This window comes from Lactuca sativa, chromosome 5 (assembly GCF_002870075.4).
Source record: "Lactuca sativa cultivar Salinas chromosome 5, Lsat_Salinas_v11, whole genome shotgun sequence".
Taxonomy (NCBI): Eukaryota; Viridiplantae; Streptophyta; class Magnoliopsida; order Asterales; family Asteraceae; genus Lactuca; species Lactuca sativa.
Genome location: NC_056627.2, coordinates 119227554 through 119236796, shown reverse-complemented (window position 1 = coordinate 119236796; position 9243 = coordinate 119227554).

Genomic DNA, 9243 nt, shown 5'->3' with positions numbered 1-9243 from the left:
GAGACGTAAACCCTTGGAATTCCAGATTGGCGACCGTGTACTACTGAAGGTCTAACCCTGGAAGGGCGTGATACGCTTTGGGAAGCGTGGAAAGCTAAATCCCAGGTACATTGGACCCTTCGAAATCATTTCGAGATTTGGTCCAGTGGCCTACAAACTCCAACTTCCAATGGAGCTTAACAAAGTGCATCCAGTATTCCACGTATCGAACCTGAAAAAGTGTTTGTCCGACGAAACACTTGTAATTCCACTCGATGAAATCGAGTTAAACGAAAATCTTAACTTTGTGGAAGAACCCGTCGAGATCATGGATAGGGAAGTTAAACGGACTAAGCAGAGTCGCATTCCAATAGTAAAAGTTCGATGGAATGCTAAGAGAGGACCCGAATTCACATGGGAACGGGAAGACCAAATGCTACAGAAGTATCCGCATCTCTTCCTCAGCCCCTAAAACTCTTATCTTGTATTTAATTTTGGGACGAAGTTCCCTCTAACGGGGGGATGATGTAACAACCCGTTATTTCCGGGCATTATAAATCGAGTCTTGTAACCTCTTTGGAATGTAATAGGAATATCATCGATAAATGAATTATTCAAAAGCTTTGATTGGAGTACACTATGTAGTAGATATCGTCTTAAGGTTTCCAAATATATAAAGAACACTAAAATCCTAGTTATGACGAAGAAGTTATGACCATTCTAAGATTTCCGACAAAATCGACAACACCGATTAAACGGAAAACGCAAAGTTTCAATACGATAGCATTTAGCCTTAGGTATCTAAATGAAAGTTATAGATAACATTAAACCGTGAGCGTACACAAAAAGAACGTCCAAATCTGACTTCGTATGAGGAAGTTATGATTTTTCCAAGATCCGAATATAGCAGTAGACAACTAAAAACTCGAATCGGAGATCGAGCGACTTTTGGCCGGAATGACCTAAACGAGAATCGAAGGTCTCTACAATGGTATTTCAGCGGTAAAAGGTCTGGAAAAAACCGACATCAGATAAAGAAGTTATGAATTTTCAAAGAAATTCTTTAAACACGATGAGTTTAATATAAATAATAAAAAAATAATTTTGGAATTTGCCGACGGAGTCTAAACGAAAGTTGTAGAGCGTAGTCTCACCTACGCGTGGATATACAGATTATCGAAAACGGAGTTCGTATGAAGAAGATATGAATTTTTGAAGTTTATTAAATAAATTATATATTTATTTAAATCAAAATTCAGACCTTATCCGAAGAGGAGTCAGCGTCCTCATCCGAGGTACGCGCTGCGTACCCGAGAGACTTGTCCTCGGAACGTCCACGTCGCCCTATCCGAGGCTTCCGACCCGTCCGACCCGCCCGTCCGACCGACCCGTCCGACCCGCTGTCCCATCCGACCCGCCGTCCCATCCGACCCGCCTCCCCACCGACCCATCCCATCCGAAGCCGAGGCAGTCGAGGCTTCGGTCATGCATGACGTACGCGTACGCGCTACGTACGAGCGTACGCCCCGTGTACCGAGGCGGTTCAGCCTTCTTATAAATAGAATGCGAGGGCTTCCGAGAAAAATGCTCATTTCTCTCCTCTCTCTCACAATCTTGCCTCGTTTTCCGTGCCCGTTCAAACCCGAAGCTCTGGTCTTTTTGCTCAAGTCCCGAGGGTCGATTTTACTCCTGAGATTCCCGAGAATCCCAAGGAAAATCCGTTTCCCGAGACGAAACTCTGTCCGGTTTTCCATCTCGCTATCTTCAAACTATCAAGTAAGTTCATATCCCCTTCGAACACTCTTTAAATACATTTTAAATGCTTTTATACTCTTTTAAGGGGAGGAATACAAGTAAACATACCGTTATTATCGTGTATTTCGTAAAAATCTCATTTACTCGTTTCTATCAAATGAATCACTTGTGATTTAGTTCTATTATGCGAAAACTCTTGCTATACTTTGCATGCAATAGATTTATACAAAGTATTTAGTAACACCAAAATATCTTTCGTTGTTAAACCGTTTCATATATTCTAAAAACTTGTGATTTATGTTGGTCAAACATTGTGAAAAAGGATAAACTTTGCATGCAAAACTATCACTTTAATACAGACTTAGTTGAGAATCCATGAGACGTTTATATCTTCAAACACTGCCTTTTAGATAAAAGGTATCGCTACAAGTCCTGTCTATAACCAGAGTCTCCCGTTCGGAGAACGTGTCAAATGTGTATAGATCTATACGGGAAGTCATGATCCCGCACCCTGACTGTTAGCTACAGTCCGTCTTTTGGGGTGACAGTTTGTCATAACGCTACGACGCCTGAAGAACGTCGCTACAGGCATATTATGTTCAGTATGGTTATAAAACTCATCGGATATACAACTACTATAGTACTTTTGAATAATGAATAAGTAGTTACTACGGTTATTCATTATCTAACAAGCTGAAAACTTCTAATAGGTTTATTATATAAATCTATGTTTAAAACTTTTCTAAAGCATGTGGACTGCTTCAAAATGTTAGCCTTGAACATTAAACAAACAACTATTAAGAAAATAAGTGATTTTCTTGTTTCAACTATCTATGTTTTTTTTTCAATACCAATATTCTCATGCATTTCACACTTTTATAAGGAAATATGGGATTTTCTTGGAAGATATACACTCGCTTTTGGAATGGCATTCAATGTTTCTAAATCACTTATGAACTCACCAACTTAATTGTTGACACTTTTTCTTTGAAATAACTTGTATTCTCAGGGAATCGTTAAGCAGGTTTGGAAAGCAACTTTTGGTGAATAACGCGCTGGCAATATTTACTTCTTTTGAAAGATGTTTATGCATTTATCTTTTGAAAGTGTAATGAATACAATGATGTAAACATTTTTTTTAAAAAAAAACCTTTATATATGGTGGTGTGTACTTTCCTTTCTATAAACTGTTATGATATTGAATATGACGTCCTCCGCCCCTGAACGTTTCCGCCATTCTGGTTTGGGGGTGTGACATTATGGTTGTTTTCTTGTCCCTAACACACATACATATGATTCTAAGGCAGTTGTATAACACAAGGGTCGGTTTTGGCTTTGTTTCGAGAGTTTACCGCCCAAGAACACCTTGGGGAGTAAACTCCTAGATCTAGTGATTTAGCCTTCTAAATCATGTTATAACTACATATAATGCTTTCTAACACTACTAGAAAGAGGTACTCACGATTTGGGATAAAAACCCGAAGATCCATGAGAGAGAAAATGGCTTTTCTCTAGTTGGAAATGCGAATAATGAATGAATTTGGTTCAGAATTCTATTTATAGTCCTGAGATATTTTTGGTAGAAAATATTTTTATTCCTGAAATGACCTCTAATATAATAGAGTGATGGAATAATAGAGTTGCACTAAACCCTAGTGCATCCACTCTCCTGATATCTCCTGAAGTGTAAACCCTGAATTACTCAAACTTACACGAGAATGTCTGAAAATTAATTGTGATTGCTATAACTTCTATTGAAGTGATATAGTTTGTACAGAATGGAAATTTCGGATTGTCACATCATCCCCCTGCTAAAGGGAATTTCGTCCCAAAACTAGAATTTAGGCAAGGAAGTATGTACGAATGATCGATTCGTGAGGATGAAAAACTTCCAAATCGATTGGTTCTAGCGCCCCTAAGTGAAATCGGGTTCTCGGTTGGCATTCCAACGAACCTTCACTAACTGGCGACGGTGTTGCTTCGTCCGCTTGACCTCTCGGTTGAGGGTCACTACGGTTCTTTATACGAAGGCAAGGATCTTGACGAGTGGACTTACAGGAGTCCTAACATAAATGTATAGTTTCACGATCGAGATGCGAAGAGTAGAATGTACGTTACTGAGTTCGCGGAGTAGGTCTAGTTTGTGAGATGCAGGACCGATTCTGGTAAGAATCTCGGAGGTCCCAACTACATTGGATTTAGCTTTCCATGCTTTACGAAGCGTATTGAGCCGTTCTTAGAGTGAGGATTCCTAAAGAATTTGGTCCCTCACTAAGAATTCCAAATGTTCTTTCTCTCGCTTAACTTCCCAGTCAAGGGCCATCCCTTGTTGGGTCAAAGTCGAAAAGGTTCCTGAAGTTTGCGGGGAGTTTCGAATGGGCTATGATAGTAAGTCTGTAAGACCTAGAATTTGGCGAATTTTCTGTTGGTGACTACGGTGCCGACAAATTCCAACGGTTTTGGATAATTTGACAGAGTACTCAAGAATTTCCACAACACTAATAGTGTGTCTCAGGAAATTTGCCTCTAAATTCCAAAACTCTTGTTCAGAGAACTTTTGTGAAGAGTATCTCCGAGGGTAATGTTTCTATGGGTTCTTTCTTACTACGAGGGTAGATAAGTAGTCATTATATGGAGAAATGACGAACTGATCCCAGTAAGAAAGGCGTACTCCACTCATATAGCTCAGGAATACTATGGGCGTATTGGTCCTATTTGAGGGGTATCACTACGGACTCGAAGTGTCTGTATCGAGTTCGGAGGGTAGTCTTTAGGACATCCTTCCCTAACACTCGAATTTGTGATATTCGGATCTCAGGTCCATTTCTGAAAGTAACACTTTCCTTGTGGTTGCTCAATTAGCTCTTCTAAGTGAGGCAGAGATAACGATTTCTAAGGGAAATCTAAACGAAGTCTCCGGTCGTCGAGGTACATATGAAACACTCCATCGACTTCTGGTAAGAATAAGACCAGAGCTCTCAAGGGTGAGAAGCCTGGTCTTCTAATTCTATTGTTGAGTAGTTCGTGGTGTTGTCCAGACTGTTCTTATATCTTCCGTAGGTGTTTAGACTGAAGGGGATCTGGTTATAAGAGTCATATTGGGTTCTAAGTTGGTTCCTATGCCAATGCAATTACTCGTACTCCTGGACAGTCTCTGTCCTGAAGTTCATATTAGAATTCATACGTGAATCAGGGATCACAATTTCGTGTATACGAGTCATATATAATTAAGACTGAAAAGGTAGTCGAATAACTGATTCTTCCTTAATCTAACATCCCTTCGAGGGAAAAGAAGTTAAAGTGGAATCATCAATTCTAAACCTGTAGAACATTGATTATATATCACTCTCATGTATACATTCTTCAGTGATAGATCAACTGTATAAATCCTGGAATTGAACTTGACGTACTGTCCGAGCAATACTGTGGGGATTCCTTCGAAAAGGAAAAGAACTATAAGGTACTCCTTGTATGAGTACGTCGGTGTCCTGATATGACGACTTCGCTAAAAGACGTTTACTAAGAAAGAGATGTACTTATGAAGCTGGTATTGCGAGGATCGAATTTACTCGAGTCACATGATAAAGTCGGAAACATATGGAAACTAAAGACATTAGATTTGAACATAAGGCGTTACAGACAAAAACACAATAGTGCAACCATTAACAGAGTTACTATACTTAGGATTTACTACAAGACTATTGCTGTGAACAAGGTATACTACAAAAGATAAGTATACATAGCACGAGCATCCCTAAACGGACGGGATCCCGCAAAAGATAAGACTCTGGTTTCGCTAGTTTTGGGATGGTTCATAAGTTTGTTACAACGAAACGCCTAAATTACATTAACGTAGGTCCGGAGTAGACTCTCCTGCGGCGGTGGTTGGTAGTAGACTTTCGTCTGGGCCAGCAATTGCTGCCCCTGGGCAGTTCCTTTTGTAGTGACCTACTTTGCCACAACCGTAGCAAACCTGGTTCCCACTGGTGTTCGGCTCTTGAGCGTCCTGAGCTGTTGGAGTCTTGTAGTAACGGGCTGTATGCCCCTTCCTGTTGCAGTGTGAACACTGCATCTCCCTACAAAGTCCATGGTGGTGAAAACTACATTTAATGCATTTTGGGAGACTTCCAGCATAAAGCTTGGCTGGTTTAGGAACTATTGGGATGCCCGAAGGGATGGTAGTTGGAGGTGCTGATGTCGTGGCTATGAAGGTTGATACTGGTGGTTGTTTCCAGTTTGCCCTTCGGAGCGACTTGTCCTTAGAGTTAGTCCAAGACTTTCGTTTGATACTCTTGGTCTTAGGACTTGGGGTATCGTGGTAGTTTGTTGCTTGCTGAGGTACTGGATTGTTACTTGGGTTGGATTTGTCGTTAACAAACCCGCTAACACTTGCATTGTTAGTGTTTAGGTGGGTCAGAAAAGCTGACATGGCAGCCAAGACTGCAGCTTGAAAGGTAGATGCATCAATCTGAAGAGTGGGTGATTGGTTGATGGGCTGATCGTTCTTCTTGGGAGCCATGATTTTGTTACTGAAAGAAAATGAATTTGTGAGCGAAGATGGTTGAAACTAGACGTAGTTCGATCACTCATGCAAAGAATAGAAGTATGTTCTCTAAAGTTCGACCTACATCCCTATGATGTAGTCCTAGTACTGAATGGAAGTATGTTCACGATGGTTTGACCTACATCCCTATGATGTAGTCCTAGTACAGAATGGAAGTATGTTCTTACAATGGTCTCAAGATGTTTGTTGTTCTAGTCGGGATGTCGCTGGTTGGCGTATAACGTGATCCAACCGTTAAAAGAGACTCGAAGATGTCTCCGGAGTTAAATTGCTATAGTCCAATGACTTGACTAAAGCATGTTTCAGATAGACTCTAATGAAAGTATGATAAGAGTCTTTGAATAAAGGATGACACAGGTGTTAGCCGACTGTCAATATCTTTGGTATTCATGACGTACAGGTTCGGGAAAATGACCTTGTAAAAAGGTCTTACATCATATCCAGCGAAGATAGTTCTTGACAACATAAAGTCCTAACTAAAGTACTTACTGTACAAGATAGTTTCATAGAAAATGCCACATCGGGCATAGACAGGAACAAGATTCCTTTCTAACAAGGAATATAAAGTAAAGCATCCACTACTGGCGACGGTCATCACTCTGGTGAACTCTCAGTTCAACCAGTTGGCGTTCCACGTCAAGTAGGTGTCTTTCGTACACTCTCTGGCGTACTCAAAGTTCTATGACTTCGGCTCGTGATTCAGCCAGTGCATGTAGCAGGGTTTCATGGTCTCTCTCATACCTCTCATGAGCATGTTCGAGGCGACTGGTGCGAAGCATATGCATTCCTCCATTTGTATCAACTTCTGCGATACGTTGTAGAGCTGTCCTGCCCTGAATTTCGTTTCGGGCAACTCTTCGGATCAGAATTGGCATGATTCTGTCTGATGAGCCCCCATTGCTCAGGTCATAGAAGTTTCGGTCACCATTAACTGGCATGGGCTGATCTTGTCCTTGGCTCCATGTTTCCAAACATTCCACCCACTCAGGCGTCGGGCCATGAAAAGTCGGACGAGGGTTAGGAATCGGAAAGGGAGCTGCCTGGGGTAGGTTCTCAACCTCGGGTTTGGAGATGGCATCATCTGGTTCTTCTCCAAACCATCCAGCAATCACTTCGTTCGGAAGGAACAGGTTGTTGTGGGGATGGAATCCAGCCATGTTATCTACGCGAGAATTGAGGTAAGAAAATAATTATTAGACGAACTATCTAGATAATTATTTAGGAAATCTTCATTAGTTCCATCGCTATTTGTAAAGCGCATACCAGTTATATGTAATCAACACAGGATAGGCCTTCGAATAAGTGACCTCAACTCCAAATTCACAAGGAATAGGGGTAAAGCAAAATTTTCACTGATTCTAAGTCTATAACATCCTAGTTACATATAACTTTAGTGTATCCACTTATAAATTATCAACTTAGGAATGAAGATTTCCTTTTTAGTTCTCAAGTATAAAGTACTTATAGTAACACAAAATACCCCTATAGTATTTTAGACTTAGGTTCTATTATAATGTTCTCATTGTGGTAATGTTGGTAAGTTTTTAGACTGGTTGCCATATCACAACCATTCTTGGGCATGTTCTAATCACTCTTTGGAATAGCATAGTTGATCAGGCTATGCCACTCCCAAGGCTGACCATACATCCCCGAGCTTACCTGTGATATTCAACAATCGTAATACTTTTGTTCTTGTCATTATGACACTGATTTTAGTATGAATGCAGGCACGTATACTTTGTTAAATGTTATATTATTTATAAGCATAAACTCTTAGAAAGAGTGTTTTAATCCCAATGTATTTATAGTTAGTATATCTTTTATGGGTTGATATACTATATTCACTATAAACAATGCCATGATACCAATTTGTCACACCCCAAAACCACGAACGGCGGAAACGTTCAGGCGTGGAGGACGTCATGTACAGTATCACAACAGTGTAATATAATAAACAAGCAACAACATCAACTATTGCATTAGTTTTAATACATGTGTGTTCTTTCATTGTAGTAACACACCAAAAATATACAATCAAAATAAAAGACGAGACTTGTCTGCTCCGTCTTCTCAAAACCTGGCCTCCGTACCTGTCTACTGATGACCTGAGAATACAAGTTATTTTGAAAGCGAGTATCAGCTTTAAAGCTGGTGAATTCATAAGTATTTAAGTGTCATTGTCTTGTTTATGAAAATCTGTCATGAAGGCCATGTAAACCTTTAAATGAAAATATTGATGTAAGTATGAAAACCCTAGAAAATCCCTTATTTTCTATCAGTGTGAGATGTCGTCTTCTACCAAGACTCGCATGTTTTGTAAATAAAATGATAGTTTTTCCTTATTTTTTACTACTACAAATAGTAACTAGTCAAACTCATCGCTTATGTGAATATATCACAAAATAAAGTAAATAGGAAAATATAACCATGAAAGTATTACCCTTGGGTTACCAGGGATAACACAACATCGCTGAAGCGAAAGATATAACCTAATGAAAATCCGAAGATTGTTCAATTTAACCTCTGTGGCGAACAGTAGATTCCAGGAATGGTTAGTCCCGTAACTTACTTTACATCGATATAGTCGAAGTAAATAACCGAATGAACATCCGAAGATTGTTCAATTAACCTCTGTAGCGAAGGGTAGGTTCCAGGAATGGTTAGTCCCGTAACTGTCTCCTAATATATGTAATAACAACCCAATGAACATCCGAAGATTGTCCAATTAACCTCTGTGGCGAACAGTAGGTTCCAGGAATGCTTAGTCCCGTAACTGACTCTACCTTGCTATAAGCGCAATAGATAACCTTATGAACATCCGAAGATTTTCCAATTAACCTCTGTAGCGAACAACAGGTTCCAGGAATGGTTAGTCCCGTAACTGTCTCCCATTGAACTGGGATGGGCTGGAATGGTTTACTGAAGGTACTAATAAATCATCGTTA